The 16,153-nt window shown below is 42.6% G+C and overlaps 1 protein-coding gene and 1 pseudogene across 1 annotated transcript in view; one reads left to right on the forward strand and one right to left on the reverse strand.

The window, feature by feature from the left end:
• KCNAB1 (potassium voltage-gated channel subfamily A member regulatory beta subunit 1) overlaps positions 1–16,153 on the reverse strand; it is a 419,409-nt gene that overhangs the window by 361,695 nt on the left and 41,561 nt on the right. The window lies entirely within an intron of this gene.
• LOC115897522 lies at positions 12,589–13,814 on the forward strand (annotated as a pseudogene).

The following is a 16,153-nucleotide window of genomic DNA, read 5'->3' on the forward strand; positions in this document are numbered from 1 at the left end:
ATTTGATTGGTCATGTTTTGTTAAAAGCCCACAACAATGTCCCCCTCAACCCCTGACCCAACAAAATGACCTTAGCCGTGTTTGCTCTGCCCAGTAAGGCTCCCATATTGCCTGTACATTTGCGAGACAGATGTTTCCTAACCCGTATCTGAAATGTACAAAGCACGTGTCATTGTGAAATTTTAACTAACAAATTACTAAAAAGAATAAGCTTTTCTTTCCCTGAATTTCATGACCACATTTATTTAACCACACTGTCATATTAGTGTGCAGTAGAGATTTAAATGGCAGGAAAACAGAACAGGCGATGCAAAAGATTAGAAAGAGCAAGAAGCGCTTGTGATTTATCAATACATGAGCACTATCCCCGACACCCCTCCCGCAACACCCCTTTAATGAAACTCTGGGTTTGGCAATGTGATATAGCACACACTGGCCATAATAACAGCATTTTGTCCATTGTGGGAATACGGAGCTCCTTACCCACCGTCCATTGTTTCTTCTGGCAATGCCAGTGGGTGGCTGCTTACTCACACACCCTGTCTCTGGGATGAAGGAAGGCTTATGTCTCTGCAGTGGCTCCTTGGACTAGGCAGGCAGCTGTCATCATGGAACAGTTTAGCTGGACTACACATGGATTCAAATAGCTCTGGACTCCTTAGCCCTGTGATCTCATCAGCTGGGCTCCAGTGACTCTCCTCTTAACCAAAAAGAGGGATTATAAGTTTACGGCTCCTAGTCAGAAACAGAAGCTGAGGATGTGTCAAATAAAGAGAGTCATGGGACAAGAGGACCATTCAACATGGACAAAGTGTCACCAGTACTTTCAGAAAGCAGGAGAAGGGCATCCTCGGGCTTCTGGTTGGAGGAACCTGTCTGGAGTCAAGGTAGACTCCAGATCCAAAGAGAGACCTTGTCACCAACTCCAGCAGCAGCTGCAAAGCATGGTCAGTCCCCAGGGCCCACCACGACTCACCCTCCTTCAGTGGGCAAGGAGTTCTCTGAGGAGAAGTGATCACAACTATCTGTCTGATATTCTTCCAAATTACTCAGAAAACAGTAAATTAAGTTCACTTGAAGGCAAACGGCTTTCTTCCAACGTCACAGGGTATAGTAGAAGAGAAAAATGCAAAATAATGATTACAACTGAGACACCATTAAGTTGTTTTTACATTTTCAAACACACATTGTCAAATATATTTTAAAAGAAAGTTTCGGCCGGGCGCGGTGGCTCAAGCCTGTAATCCCAGCACTTTGGGAGGCCGAGACAGGCGGATCACGAGGTCAGGAGATCGAGACCATCCTGGCTAACATGGTGAAACCCCGTCTCTACTAAAAAATACAAAAAACTAGCCAGGCGAGGTGGCGGGTGCCTGTAGTCCCAGCTACTCAGGAGGCTGAGGCAGGAGAATGGCGTAAACCCGGGAGGTGGAGCTTGCAGTGAGCTGCGATTCGGCCACTGCACTCCAGCCCGGGCAACAGAACAAGACTCAGTCTCAAAAAAAAAAAAAAAAAAAAAAAAGAAAGTTTCAGAATAGATGAAGCATATTATCCCACAATATAAATTTTTAATGTATATTGAAATTAGTAGAAGCATAGGAAAGTCTGAAAGAGTATGCTACAAACTGTTTAAAACCTATGACAGGATTAAGAAGCACTTTGCTTTTCTAAATTGTAAATTTCTGTACTGTTTGTATTTTTATTTACGTAAGTATGCATTTCTTTTGAAATCAGAAGAATCTTTTTTTTAAATAAAATGTCAAGCCTTTGAAGAAAGTTTACCATGAAATTTTTTCTTGAACAAAGCAGGCTATGAAACAATATATAGTATAATACTGGTTTCTAATATACCAAAAGGATGTCCACTAAAATGCCGAGAAATTAATTTCTGAGGGAATGAATTGTAGGCGATTTTTTTTCCACATTTCCAAAATTTTCTAGAGTGATGACAGTTATAATCAGAAAAAAAAAAAAAAAAAACCCACAACGAGATAAGCCATAAAACATAAACTTACCAAGGGAAGCTGGGAAAAGACGTATCCAAGTAGGTAATCTTGAGATGCCCAAAATATTAATAGAAATTTACCAAGGGAATGGGAGAACTCTCTCTGAGGGAACAGCATGTGAAAGGACATGAAGCTATAAAAGAGAATGAATGGTGTATTGCTCTGCCCACTAAGGGTCCCATACTGCCTGTACATTTTGGAGACAGAGGTTCTGTCTCCAAAATGCCACATAGTTCAGCATGATAAGCTTGTGAAGTGCAAAGGAGTGAAATTGACGAGAAATTAAGCTATAAATTAGGGAACCAATGAAGGGAAATGTACACTGTGCCAGTGAACCCAGACTTGAAGCTGTAAGCCAGGGAAGCCACTGAGGATTTTAAGTAGGGAAGTGACCTGATTTGATTGGCATTTGAAATCACTGCCTTCACCCGGGTGATGGAGTAAAATGAGGCAAAACTGAAATAAGAGAGATCAGGCTTTGCAATGGTTAAGGTAAGAAGTCTTGAGGATGAACGTGGATTCAAGAGATCATTAGGAAGCAGAGCCAACAGGACTTGATAATTTGCTGGATGCACAGAGGGCAGGGGTCAGGGCTGAGGATGAGTCTGGCAGGATGCCCAGGTTTCCGATCTGAGTGGTTGTGTACTTATCATACTGTTTTCCAGAAAATAGGGAGGGGGAGTTCAAGAAGCAGGATGGAATGGGGAGATAAAGAAATATCAATTATGCTTTAGACATGCTGAATAGAAGTGACTGTGAATCATCCAGGCAGAAGTATCCAGTTCACAAATATGTACAAATGATAATATGGGTGTGGCAGTCAGAAAAGACAAATGGACAAGAGACAAAGATTTCAGAGCTATGAGTTATAAGTGGTAGTTCACTTACCAAGAATGTGAGTGAGTCAACTCATGGGGAGTGTATACAGGGAGAAGAAAGCCATCTGAGCATGAATCTCTGAGGAATACCAAGTTGGAGGGTCAGTGATGAAAGAGAACTCATTCAAAGATGGAGTCAAAGACACTGAGATGTCCCAGCACATCATGCATGCAATCCCAACACTTTGGGAGGCCAAGGCAGGAGGATGGCTTGAGCCCTGGAATTCTAGACCAGCCTGGGCAACATAGGGAGAACCTGTCTCTACAAAAAATAAAAAGATATTAGCCAGGTGTGGTGGTGCACACCTGTGGTCCCAGCTACTTGGGAGGCTGAGGTGGGAGGATCACTTGAGCCCAGGAGGTAGAGGCTACAGTGAGCTCTGATCACACCATTGCACTCCAGCCTGGGCGACAGAGTGAGACTCCATCTCCAGAAAGAAAAAAAAGAGATGTTGAAAAGGATCAGAAAAACAATGCCCTAAAAGTCAAGAGAGGAGTATAAAAGGAAGGGAGGCCTCAAAGAACAAGGAGAGCCAGGCCTGAAACTTCTCCCTTAGCTATTAGTAAAAGCAGACATCACCTTGTAGAGGGCAGTGTTCCTAGAGGGATGGAGACTGAAAGCTAGGGTGCAAAGAGGTAAGAGGTTGAACAGAAATGAGAAGGTGGAAGCAGGTAGGACAGGTCTAGGAAGGAGACAAGCAGCAGCTAGTGGGAGAGAGTGCAAAAGGAGAGGAGTTTCGTTTCGTTCATAAAAAGGAAATACTTGCTCAGGCTTGTATTCTGAGAGGGCAGTAACAGAAGGCAGGAACAAGGAATAAAAAAGACAACAGAGGCTGCCAAGTCTGGGGAGATGTGTTCCACAGCACAACCTGGGAGGGAGATGTCGGCTTTGAACAGGAGGGGAACTACTGATGCTACAGAGGTGGAAGGGAATAGGATAGGAACAAGTAATACAGACAATTTTGTGAGTTAAAAAGCTAAATTTTGAAGGCAATACTTTAAAGATGGGCTGTAATTTCTTCCCAGAAAAAAAAAAAAAAAAAAAAAAAAGGCAAGTTCTTCAGATTGGAGTCATGGAGTTGTGCAAAAGAAGGCAGCTTGAAAAGGGAGATGAAACACTAAAGTAGCAAGTGAAACAGAACTGAAGACTCCAAGAAAAAGACCATCGGTTTGAATTGAGCCCCCCAGCAAGTTTGGTCATTGGAGACTTGCGGCCAATTGATTGGCAAAGTAAGATTTTTTTTTCTGCACTATGCTCAGTAGCTGCTCCTATGTAGATGCAGAGAAAGAATATTTAGATTTCCCAAACTTGGGATTTGCAAGGCCAAAGGAAGGAAAGGAAAGAAATGGGGAAGATATCAGTCCTGCGGTTGCAGAGATGGCCTATACGTGTTCGATTATAGAGAAGTTCAGAACACACTGCCCCGAAAAGGTGCCAACTGGCATATTGACAACTTTGAATTAAAGGTACTTGAAAAACAGCAGGTACAAGAAGATCATTCTTCTTCTTCTTAAAAATAGAAGATGAAATTCCCATCTGAAAGGTGTCCTCCTATACCAGAAAAAAAAAAAAAATACTCCTATCATCGAGGATGGGAAGTTGAGGCTGAGGGAAATCTGTGCAAACCTTGTTATGCTAACCCTTATCTTCCTAGTTACTTCTCTACCCAATTAACTGCCCTAGCCCAAGCCCCTTAGCCTTGTCACATTTTCACAATTTACTAATCTTTCTCCGATTCAGTATACAAGCATTCAGCCCAAGCTGGGTCTCTGGGCCTTCATTTCCTTATGAAAGCTTCCATACCACATAAAAGTGACACCAAATACATTTGTATGTTTTTCTCCTATCTGACATCAACTTAATTCTCAGGCTAATCAGAAAAATCTCTAAGAGAATAGAGGTAAAATTGTGCCTCCCCAGCTGGCTAGGGGAGAAAGTGAGCCCAGGAAATTGTTGACAATTTGGAGATGGTGAGGTGGGAAGGTGGCTGTGGAGGTAGCAGGGACATGGGTGTGGGCCTGCTATTAGAAAAGGTGGCTGTGAGTGGAAGAAGGGATATCAGAGTCTGGAACCATAGAAGACGCTCAGCCCTGAAGACTGAAGGTCACATGAGCTGGGGAAGAGCTTTGCCAAGGTGGGTGGAGTGTCAGTGAAGGTCACTGAAGACAACTAGTGGGGACTTAGTGGGGAGTAGTGGAACGGCCTCTGGACCAGTCTTCAGGAGTCCTGGGTTTTAATTTTACCCCTGCCACTTTCTTTCTGTGTGGCCTTGAGCTTTACACCCACCCTCTCTGAGCTTTTGTCTCCTCTATGAGAACAGAGATATGGAGGTACTGTGATGTTAAATAATACGCATGAGAATTCCTGCCACTTAGTCGGTCTCCATCAGTATTGACTGGATCTGGAGCCTGGCATGTTAGACATGAGCCTGTGGAGCATAGGAGCCCAGGGATGGGAGGGAAAATGGCCCAACCAGTATGGGACAAGAGACAGAAGAAAGGGGACTGGGGAAGAAGGGAATACACTTTGGCAGGCTTCCCAGTTTTGCTTAGAACTGACCTTACTTACCTTCAGATGGAGGAAGGCAAAGAGGAGTTACCCTGAAAGATATTTCGATCATCCTACGTTGCAAAGACAGACAGCTTTGTTTCACTTGATTTACGAAGACTGTTTTTAAAATCCAGCCAACTTTGTTCTTAGATACCTGTGTCCTTGAACTCATGCCCTTTTGGCTGCTCCAGGCACTCTTTCCATCAATTATCTGTCTAGCCAGCATATTCCATTCCTCTGTCTCCACTGGCAATTTCTTTTTAGCCTCCAAACACCCGGCAGTGTCTCCTTCCTTAAGAGACTCTCCCCAGCCTGCCTCCCAGCCCTGAGAGCTCTATTGGTCTCTCTCCACTTCCTTACTAATCTCACTCTAGCCCAAAACAGAGCTGGACAGAATATAAGATTCTCTTTGGTAGAACAGGGAGCCTAGAGATGCTAGAAACTGATCCAAGCCAGGCCTGACAGGGGCAGAGTCAAACTGGCAGACAACAGAACGGAAGGTGGTTGCAGAATAGAGACAGGAGAATGAAAACAGAAGGAATAGCCATCTTTCACCCATTTCTAATTTAAGTCATCTCTCGGTATTGTATAAACTTTGGACTGTGGACTGTCTTGGATCCTATGGGGGACAAAAAAAAATGGTTTGTATATAGATAAATATATCACCACTTGTACAATAATAGTAATAGTATAATAATAGCTAACACATGTATAGCATTTACTAAATGTCACAATTTGCTCTATGGTCATTGTGTATACTAACTTATTTAGAGCTCACAACAATCCTAGGAGGTAGGTATAGTTATTATCCCCATTTTACAGAGGAGGGGACTGAGGGTCACCAAAATTAAATAACTTGTTGAAGGTCACGTATTTTGTAAGTGATGGCCAAGCCCAGGTAGTCTGAATCAGTAGCACTTATAGAGCATTTATACTTATACTTTTTCTCATGTCATTTGCATACTGACCCTGGGAGGCCCAGATGACATGTATAATTATGCTCATTACCACTAACAGATAAGGAAACTGAGTCCAGGAGATGAAGTCATTGCCTGAGTTCACAGAGTCAGGAAATGGCAGAGTCAGGGACTTAGGTTCTGTACTACAAATCTGTGCAACTGGGAGACATGAGTGAAGGAAACTGGCATCTGAGGCTGCTATGGGCAAACAGCAGGGCACAAAGCCAGGCTGGCTACTAGGTGAGCTGCTAGGGACAGCTGGGCACACCTTCAGCCAAGTCAACTTCAATGTTCAGGGGTTCTCTGGCAGCACATAAACCATGCATTGCCAGTTTTATATGGTTAGTGCAGGATTTCTGGAGTGTCCCCATTCTTTCAGGCAGTCATGAATCCTCCAGTGAATGTGACAATCCCAACAGGGATCCTGGGTCTGGGTCCTAATAGCACCACTGTACGAATCCCATGGCCCCAATGACTTTGCTTCCACTTTTATTCTTCGGAACCCTGTCTCTTGAGACTTATCTCCCACTCCTTCTCAAAGCCCTCACCTCCCTCAATTTGACTGTGCATCCTCCTGATTCTCCTGCTTCGTGTTTCCTTGTCTCCCTCCCGGGGTTCTCTATGCCCCAACTCCACCCCTCATCGTGGGCGCTCCTCAAGGCCTCATTTCTTTCCACTCTTCCTAGATGGTCTCATCTCTCTCCATGATGTCCAACATTTAGTTATTTTTGAAATACTCCTTAAATCAATTATTGTGTGGTAAAAAATACATTAAAGGATAGAACTAAAATTCTTCTTAAGAATGAAACTGTCGGCTGGGCGCATAATCCCAGCCTGTAATCCCAGCACTTTGGGAGGCTGAGGCAGGTGAATCACAAGGTCAGGAGTTTGAGACCAGCCTGGCCAACATGGTGAAACCCCGTCTCTACTAAGAATACAAAAAATTAGCTGGGCATAGTGGCAGGCGCCTGTAATCCCAGCTACTCCGGAGGCCAAGGCAAGCGAATCGCTTGAACCTGGGAGGCGGGGGTTGCAGTGAGCAGAGATCGCACCACTGCACTCCAACCCTGGGCAACAGAATGAGACTCCCCCTCCAAAAAAAAAAAAAAAAAAAAAAAAGGAATGAAATTGTCTTACTTTAGGAAGATACCTTGTTGAGACAGTTGGGCAGAAAAGACAAGACCCGAGGGCAGGGGGAACCTGGAAAGAAGGAGTAGAATATAAAGAAGGCTGAATTGATTTTCTTAAGAAAATGGAAGAAATTTGGAAAATAAGGGTGAAGGAGAAGTGTCCGCCAGAGGAAAAGTAGAGATGAGTGGCATAAACTTAGGCTGAGTTGGTAGAAATGGCGGAGGGACTCTTTAAGAAGGATGCCCCTAGGCCAATGTTAGGTTACTTGCACATCTGCAATGTAAAACCCCACAATCTCTCCTGATTTGAATAAATTCTAATATTAGCCAAGGATTCTCATGAGCCTTTTTATGCTCTCTTTTCACAAAATAAGCAAAATTCTGATTCAATATCTGGATAAATGAGGTACAAAATAGGAGCAGGGCCTGTGAGGTTTTAGACAATCCACAAACTAATTGGGTGAGAGGCTCCTAAATTCTTAGATATCTTGTGGAAGGTATTAGACTTATGATGAGTGAGGGAATAGGGATTTTAAACCCATCTTATATAGGGACTTAAGAAACATGGATACCTCACACTAATATAATTATAAAATTATTAAAGTTGCTCATGATAAACATTTTGAATAACACTAAAAAGTAAAAAGAAGGAATACAAATAAACTGTAGTCTACCTCTAAATACAACTAGTTTAACATTTTCATGAATAACTCTCCAATTTCTTTCCTGGTAAAACTTTTCATATAACTTAATAATCTTTTATATACTCCAATGCACTCCAATATTCTAAACCCATCTTTTCAAATTCCTGTCTATTGAACAACAAGCTTGACGTGTCCTAAATTGAGTTCAACATCTTCACTCCCCCTACACCCACCTCACTGCCTTTCCTCTTTCAGGTAATGACTGAAAGACATTGTGTCGGGGGACTCTCCTAAATGCCATTATTTTTTCCATCGTGTTGGGTTACTTAATTTCTCCCCCAAATGCACTTCACACTGCTCCCTTCTAACCTCTGTCTCGTGTTGTTTTCTCTGCCTAGACTTCCTCTCTCTTGATAGTTTGCCCATCTGTCATGGGCTGAATTTTGTTCCTCTCAAAACTCGTATGTTGAAGGCTTAATCCTCAGTATGTCAGAATATGACTGTATTTGGAAACAGAGCCTTTAAAGAGGTAATTAAGTTAAAATGAGATCATTAGGTTGGGCTCTAATCTAAGATGGCTGGTGTCCTTTGAAGAAGAGGAGATTACAACACAGACACACAGAGTAAAGGATGGCCATCTGAGGACACAACCAGAAGGCAGCTCTCTGTGAGCCAAGGAGAGAGGCCTCAGGAGAAACCTATCCTGCTCATACCTTAATCTCAGACTTCCATTGTCCAGAGCTGTGAGAAAATAAATTTCTGTTCCTTAGTCACCTAGTCTATGGTACTTTGCTGTGGCAACCCAAACAAACTAATGTACCATCTTCAAGGCCAATCTCTGTTTCCACCTTCTTCATGTGACATTTCTGTTCTCCTTCCCTGCGGCCTGTGTGACACTCTGCTATGGCTTATTTGCCTATCTGCTCTCCTGGGTGAGGCATGAATCCTGCCTCATTCTTCAGGACAGATGATATTTTACTCATCTCTGTCATCATCATTGCAACTAACTCAGAGCCTTGCATGTGGTAGGTGTTCAAAAAGCAGTTATTGGATTGTACTAAAAAAATTTATTGCAAGAATAATTCACTTAAATATTACTGTAAAAAAGTAGAAAATGTATCATTGTAAGCAGTAATAAACATGTCATTTTTTTTAATTTTTGGTATTCCCCAGGTACCAGGCATTTTCCTCTGATACTGAATACCCAAGGAAAGAAAGTTGTTAGGCAAACCAAAATAAATGTCTGGTCTTTTAAAAGTTTAAATAGGTAAGTACCTCCCTTTTTACATGGTAATATGCTTTAAATCCACAACTAGTCAGTATGGCACAATGAAACAAGCATTGGTTTATGAGTCAGACTAATCTGGTTTCATGCTTGGCTCCACCATTTACTTCCTATGCAACTATTATCAGATTATTTCACCTCCCCAAGTCTGCTTCCTTATCTATAAAATGGAAATGTCCATAAATACTTTATAGAATTGGCATGAGGATTGAATTACAAATAAGATTAGAAAAGCTAGATTGGAATCCCAGCTTTCAACCATTTATCAACTGAGTGACCTCTGACAGGTTATTTAATCCTTCTAAGCCTTCATTTCCTCAACTATAGAAGGAGGATGACGGCAATAACAGTACCAAGCTAATAAGCCTGCTGACAGAATTACTTGGGTATCTGAAAAAGTAAATGTTCAATATATGTTAAGTGATACAATGTCAGCATTAAAGTGACTAATACAGAGACTACCACATAGATAATATATAATAAATCATATTTATTAATATTATTATACTAGGATGATTTACATTAAAAACATAACTATGGTCATAAATGAAAAGTATTTTCTTTATACTCAATTATACATTTTCTAAGGGAGAAGTTCAGTATTTGAAGCAATTCAATCTTTTCCTGAGTGAGAATAGTTTTGAGCAACAGCATTGACAGAGCAATGTGTAATCTCATCCCTTTCAGTCCATTCTATTGTCACCTTTGGTGCTGGGGTTATCCCTCATTGCAGGCAGCCAGAACTCTACTTTACAGAGTCATTTCATGCAATGGTAGACAGGAAGATAAAGCTGTTAGTGAAGCTAGCTCAGCTCCATGACAGAGGCCTTCTAACGGAGTCCAAAATGGGCGGCTTCCCCAACCCAAAACACACACATGTGGCTGGGTCCTTCCACGTGAAATAACAAGAGTAATCAACCAGAAGAATGCAGGGGGTGGGGGCGGTGGGGGGTGGTTCCAAACTAGGGAATAATAAAGAATATTTTTTAATTGTTTTTAATTTTATACAATTTTATATCCCCCCCCTTCTGGAATGGGAAGAAAAGGTATAAATGGACTATAATTTTGTTTCAGAAGTAGTATTTACATATATGTATAGTATTAGCATGGAAATGTAAACCCTTTTCTTAAATCTTTACTATTTTGAAAATACTGTGTCAAGCACATAATAAAAGCTTAGTAAATATTCCTTGAATTTCAATTCATCAATAAATTCATATCTATTTCAATGACTTCAGAAAAAAAAAACCTTATATAATACTATATTGGCGATTCTCAAAGAATCACTGGAGTGGAGAAGCAGATGCTTGTTACAATTACTTAGTTAAAAAATCATAATAATACATCTTGATAAATAATTTTATTAAGTAAAAAAACACATTTATTCTGTACCTACCATATGCCAAGTAGGTTCTCAAAAAATAAAGATGAATTAGATTCTCTATCCTTTTAAGGTTGAATAGATAAATCCTTCCCCAATCCGATGGACTCTTAACAAAAAGAGAATTAATTCTAGAAGGGCTCTCTACTCCCTTTCTGCCACTTTCTCCCATGAAACAATGGAGCAGAGTGGAAAGAAAGGTGAAGTCAGGCTTCTGAGCATCTCTGTCATGCAACATCTTCTCTTTTCCCCACTAGGGGTAGAAAGAGTGTCTTCTCAAGTTTGTGGGGATTTCTGGAGCAAAACCTCAGAATCAAAGAATGCTGGAGCCAAAGGTCATCGGAGAGGTCTCCTTGCCTCATAGTTCTCAACCCCAGTTTCTAAATGAGTGTGAGGGTCAATGTGTTCCTGCAGTTTTATGTCTAGTTGAAAACCACTGATAGAGTCTACGGTTTTCCTTTTACAGGCAAGAAAGCAGGTTCACAGGAACACGGAAAGCTTGCCTCAAATCACAGTGGAAACTCGAATCCAGGTCTTCTTACTTCAAATACCAAACTTTCTTTACCTGGGATCCCAAGAATAGCTCTAGGAAGTCTGGTGACCCTTCCTAAAATTGTATGTAAAATTTGGATATGGGCCGGCTGCAGCAGCTCACACCTGTTATCCCAGCGCTTTGGGTGGATCGTGAGGTCAGGAGTTTGAGACCAGCCTGGCCAACATGGTGAAACCCTGTCTCTACTAAAAATACAAAAATTAGCTGGGTCTGGTGGCAGGCACCTGTAATCCCAGTTACTCCGGAGGCAGAGGAAGGAGAATCGTTTGAACTAGGCAGGCGGAGGTGGCAGTGAGCCGAGATTGTGCCATTGCACTCCAGCCTGGGCGACATGGGGAGACTCTGTCTCAAGGAAAAAAAAAAAAAAAGTATGCATGTGTACATTCAAATGGGAAGAGGATCCATGGCTTTTGATAAATTCTCAAAAAAATTAAAACCGGCCAGGCGCGGTGGCTCACGCCTGTAATACCAGCACTTTGGGAGGCTGAGGTGGGCAGATCACGAGGTCAGGAGATCAAGACTTTCCTGGCTAATACGGTGAAACCCCGTCTCTACTAAAAATACAAAAAAATTAGCCAGGCGGGGTGGCCTGTAGTCCCAACTACTCGGGAGGCTGAGGCAGGAGAATGCCGTGAACCTGGGAGGCGGAGCTTGCTGTGGGCCGAGATCGTGCCACTGCACTCCAGCCTGGGCGACAGAGCCAGACTCCGTTTCAAAAAATAATAATAATAATAATAAATTAATTATAACCATAAGTTCAAATTTGCGTTAGCAATTTCCCAGGCAATTTTAAGAAGTGTCTGGGTATAGTGAGCAGGATTGGCCAGGTGTGACTCAGGGTTAGAACCCCACATAACGTGATTGGAGAGATGTGGTATGAGCCCCACTCTACAAGAACTCCCCAGTTTCCTCTTAAACTTTTGCCTGAAATTGCTTTGTGGGTTAACGGATTTTGTACTATTCAAATGCAGATGTCCCTGGAGAAACAACAGAAGTCATTGTCACACACAATAAAGTTGAAGTCATCATATTGCCTCCAAAAAGCTGTGGAGTAGCTGCAAGCAGATATGAAGGATGGGGAAGGGACACAGGGACTACAGGGACCCTGTGCATTGAGGGATGGGAGAGTTCCACGGAGGAAGTGGCACAAAAATGGAGGCAGGTGGGCCTCAAAAACCCAAAGCACCATCCAGTTGCCACCATGACAGAACAGCAGAAGCATAGGGGCCCAGAGTTACCCCTGGTCCCAGTCAAGCGGCAGCGGCATGAGTTGCTGTTGAGAGCGGCTGGATCGGGCCCTGGAGCCGGCCAGAAGCCGGCGATGCCGGAAGCTTTGCTGCAAGCAGGACCTCCAAGGTGTCCCTCCCTTCAAGCCCCAATCATGCTGCTCTCTGGATATGAGGGGAAGTATACTTCTTCAAGTTCCACCCCAAGGGATCCACCTTTGCATCTGCAGGATTTGACCGACTGATATTGTCATGGAATGTATATGGTGACTGTGATAACACTGCCATACTGAAGGGACACAGTGCAGCAGTGATGGAACTGCACTACAACACAGATAGCAGTATGCTCTTCTCAGCATCCACAGATAAAACTGTGGCTGTGTGGGATAGTGAAACAGGCAAGAGGGTTAAAAGGCTAAAGGGACATACTTCTTTTGTGAATTCCTGTTATCTAGCCAGCTTGTTTGCACTAGCGGTGACGATGGCAGTTAAGTTTTGGGACATCTGGAAGAAAGCAGCCATCCAAACATTTTGGAACATGTACCGGGTGTTAGCTGTGACCTTCAATGACACAAGTGATCAGATTATTTCTGGTGGAATAGACAATGATATCAAGGTCTGGGACCTGCACCAGAACAAACTAATGTACACCATGACAGGCCATGCAGATTCAGTGACTGGCCTGAGCTTAAGTTCTGAAGGCTCTTATCTCTTGTCCAATGCAATGGACAATACAATTCTTGTCTGGGATGTCTGGCCATTTGCCCCCAAAGAGAGGTGTGTAAAGATATTTCAAGGAAATGTGCACAACTTTGAAAAGAACCTTCTAAGATGTTCTTGGTCACCTGATGGAAGCAAAATAGCAGGTAGCTCAGCTGACAGGTTTGTGTATGTGTGGGATACCACAAGCAGGAGAATATTGTATAAGCTGCCTGGCCATGCTGGCTCCATCAGTGAAGTTGCTTTCCACCCTGACTAACCCATCATTATCTCAGCATCGAGTGACAGCATTGAGACTGTGTGGGATATGGAATGGAAGACTCCAAAGCTTCTTGTCTTTGAGGCCTCAGACTGCATAAGTGATGTCAAATATTTGTTGCCCAGGCTAGTACCCTCCCTTCAGATGACCATTACTGGCAAGAAACAGAGGAGGCGGTGGCCATATTCCAAAAACCACTGCTATCCCATTTCACCAGGATAACTAAAGCAAGCTCCCCATGGCCTCTAAAATCCACCTGCCAGATTTCAGGGAGTGTTTTATTTTATTTTTTCTTTTTCTTTCATCCTGTTTTGTAATGCCTGCCCAATGTGACAAATTTGCTGGTTGGGATTTTTTTTATTTAGTAATTGGCTTGTATGATATTTTCTTTCTGTATTTCTCTGTGATTTTGTATTAAAAGCCTTAAAAACAAACAAACAAACCTAAAGCACCTCTGTTTTCTGTTGATGACAGTCCTGAAGGGTAAAAATCCAAACTCACTGCAACAGATCAGAAGCCTCATTAACTGACAATTTGGCTGAGACCACTCTAAGCCCTGTGACGTTCTCCACCAAATAGTTGAGTAGGTAAATAAATAAATATTGTGGCAGCGAGAGAAATACCATGTTTCCCTGAAGAATTCCACTTGCAGACTTGAGGAAGAGTTCAACAACAAGCATCTGGTAAAGTTAGCTAGAAGCTGTCATGTCTTCTAAAAGTGGAAGCTCACTGACAGATGCCCCCTCATTGGCAGCCCAAGCCCAGTCTTCCTGGTGCCTTTTTAGACCCCTGCATTGGTGGGGCTCCATGCCTCCTGATGGGAGGCTGGGCTGCTATGAGAACAAAAGCGTCAGTGGAAGCGACCACGTTGGCTAAATATCAGCCCCTCCAGCTCTTCTTGACCTCAGGCACTCTGACGTATAGGGGTAGCTAACCAGCTTTAAAGAAGAGACCTAAAAAAGGACTTGGCACGTATGGGTCCCTGATTTCCCACTGATACTTCGACTATAGACTGGAACAGTCAGGGTGTCAGGGAAGGGCTCACCCATTCCTTAATGAGTAAAGAAGCATGGCATTCTCTGCTGGGAGAATTTTATTTTGCTGAATACCATAGATCTTGCTAACTACCTACCCTTCTGATGACTGACTGTTCACACAGCTAAAGAGCTCCTCCTGCTGAATTCTCATCAAGAAACTGGCTGCAGAAAGCAGCTCCTCCTTATAAGCTCAGCATGTAGCCCTCTGTCAGCTACATAATGTTTCTAATTCCTACCCAAGAACAAAACACTAAAAATTAATTATTACTTGAAGGGAACAAAGAGAAAAAATACCAAGTATTTAGTTCCTAAAATTATTTTCAGTAAAATTGGAGATAAGAAGGCTAGCCTTGAGCAGTATCTTTGTCCCCAAATGTATAATGTATTAGTCAGAGTTCTCTAGAGAACCAGAACTAATAGGAGGTAAATATAAAGAGATCATTAGAAGGAATTTGTTCATATGATTATGGAAGCTTAAAAGTCCCATAATCAATAGTCTGCAAACTGGAGACCCAGGAAAGTTGGTGGTGTAGTCCCAGTCCGAGTCTGAAGGCCTGAGGACCAGGAGAACCAATGGTACATGTCACTGTCTGAGGGCAGAAGGCCAACGTCACAACTCAATCAATTAGGCAAAGAGAGTGAACTCTGCCTTCCTCCATCTTTTGTTCTATTCAGGTCCTCAACTGATTGGATGATGGCCACTCACATCAGGAAGGGCAATCTGGTTTACACAATCCTCTGGCACAAATGCTGATCTCATTGGAAACACACTTACAGACACACCCAGAAATAACATTGAAACAAACATCTGGGCACCCTGTGGCCCTGTCAAGTTGACATATAAAATTAACCATCACATACGATTTGTTGCATTTTTTTTTTTTGTTACATAGTGTTAATAAAACTGGATGAAACTTAGAATTAATGCTGTCATTTAAAGATGGGGAAACTGAGGTCCCTAGAGAGGTTAAGGGGCTTGAATGAGACTCCCACTGACAGTTGGATAGACCTGGAAGTAAAATCCAGATGAACTATGCTATTTTCTTTTCTACTGACAGCTGGACAGTAATTGCTCTTATTACCTGAATGATTCATAACCCATTTCCAGCACGTTTAACATTTATAACTAATTACTTAAAACTAGGAAGAGTTTCACTTCCAGGCGTTGAATTTTTTGGTGTTTTTTAGACCCTCCTCTTCCCATTGTCTTATTACACCCTCCCTCCCTCATCTCAGAAACACCCTGGTTATCTCACCAGCCATCTTGATAATGGTTCTGTTGCCCTGAGAGTGAAATCAGGGCTGAGCTTGTTAAGAAGAAAAGTGCTGAGTCAATTTCTACCCAACTGACAGATTTTGTGGCAGGGCCTTGTGACCAGGGTCCCTGCCCCTCTTAGACATTGACGGCAGTGAATTGAGGCATCCGACATTCAGATCTTCTTCCAGGCTTTTCTTTCTCTCCAGAGGAGAAGTCTTTTCTAAACACTTGCCAGGTGCTGTCGATGAGCCTTACATGTCTTTCCC

Source organism: Rhinopithecus roxellana, chromosome 1, assembly GCF_007565055.1.
Source record: "Rhinopithecus roxellana isolate Shanxi Qingling chromosome 1, ASM756505v1, whole genome shotgun sequence".
Classification (NCBI taxonomy): Eukaryota; Metazoa; Chordata; class Mammalia; order Primates; family Cercopithecidae; genus Rhinopithecus; species Rhinopithecus roxellana.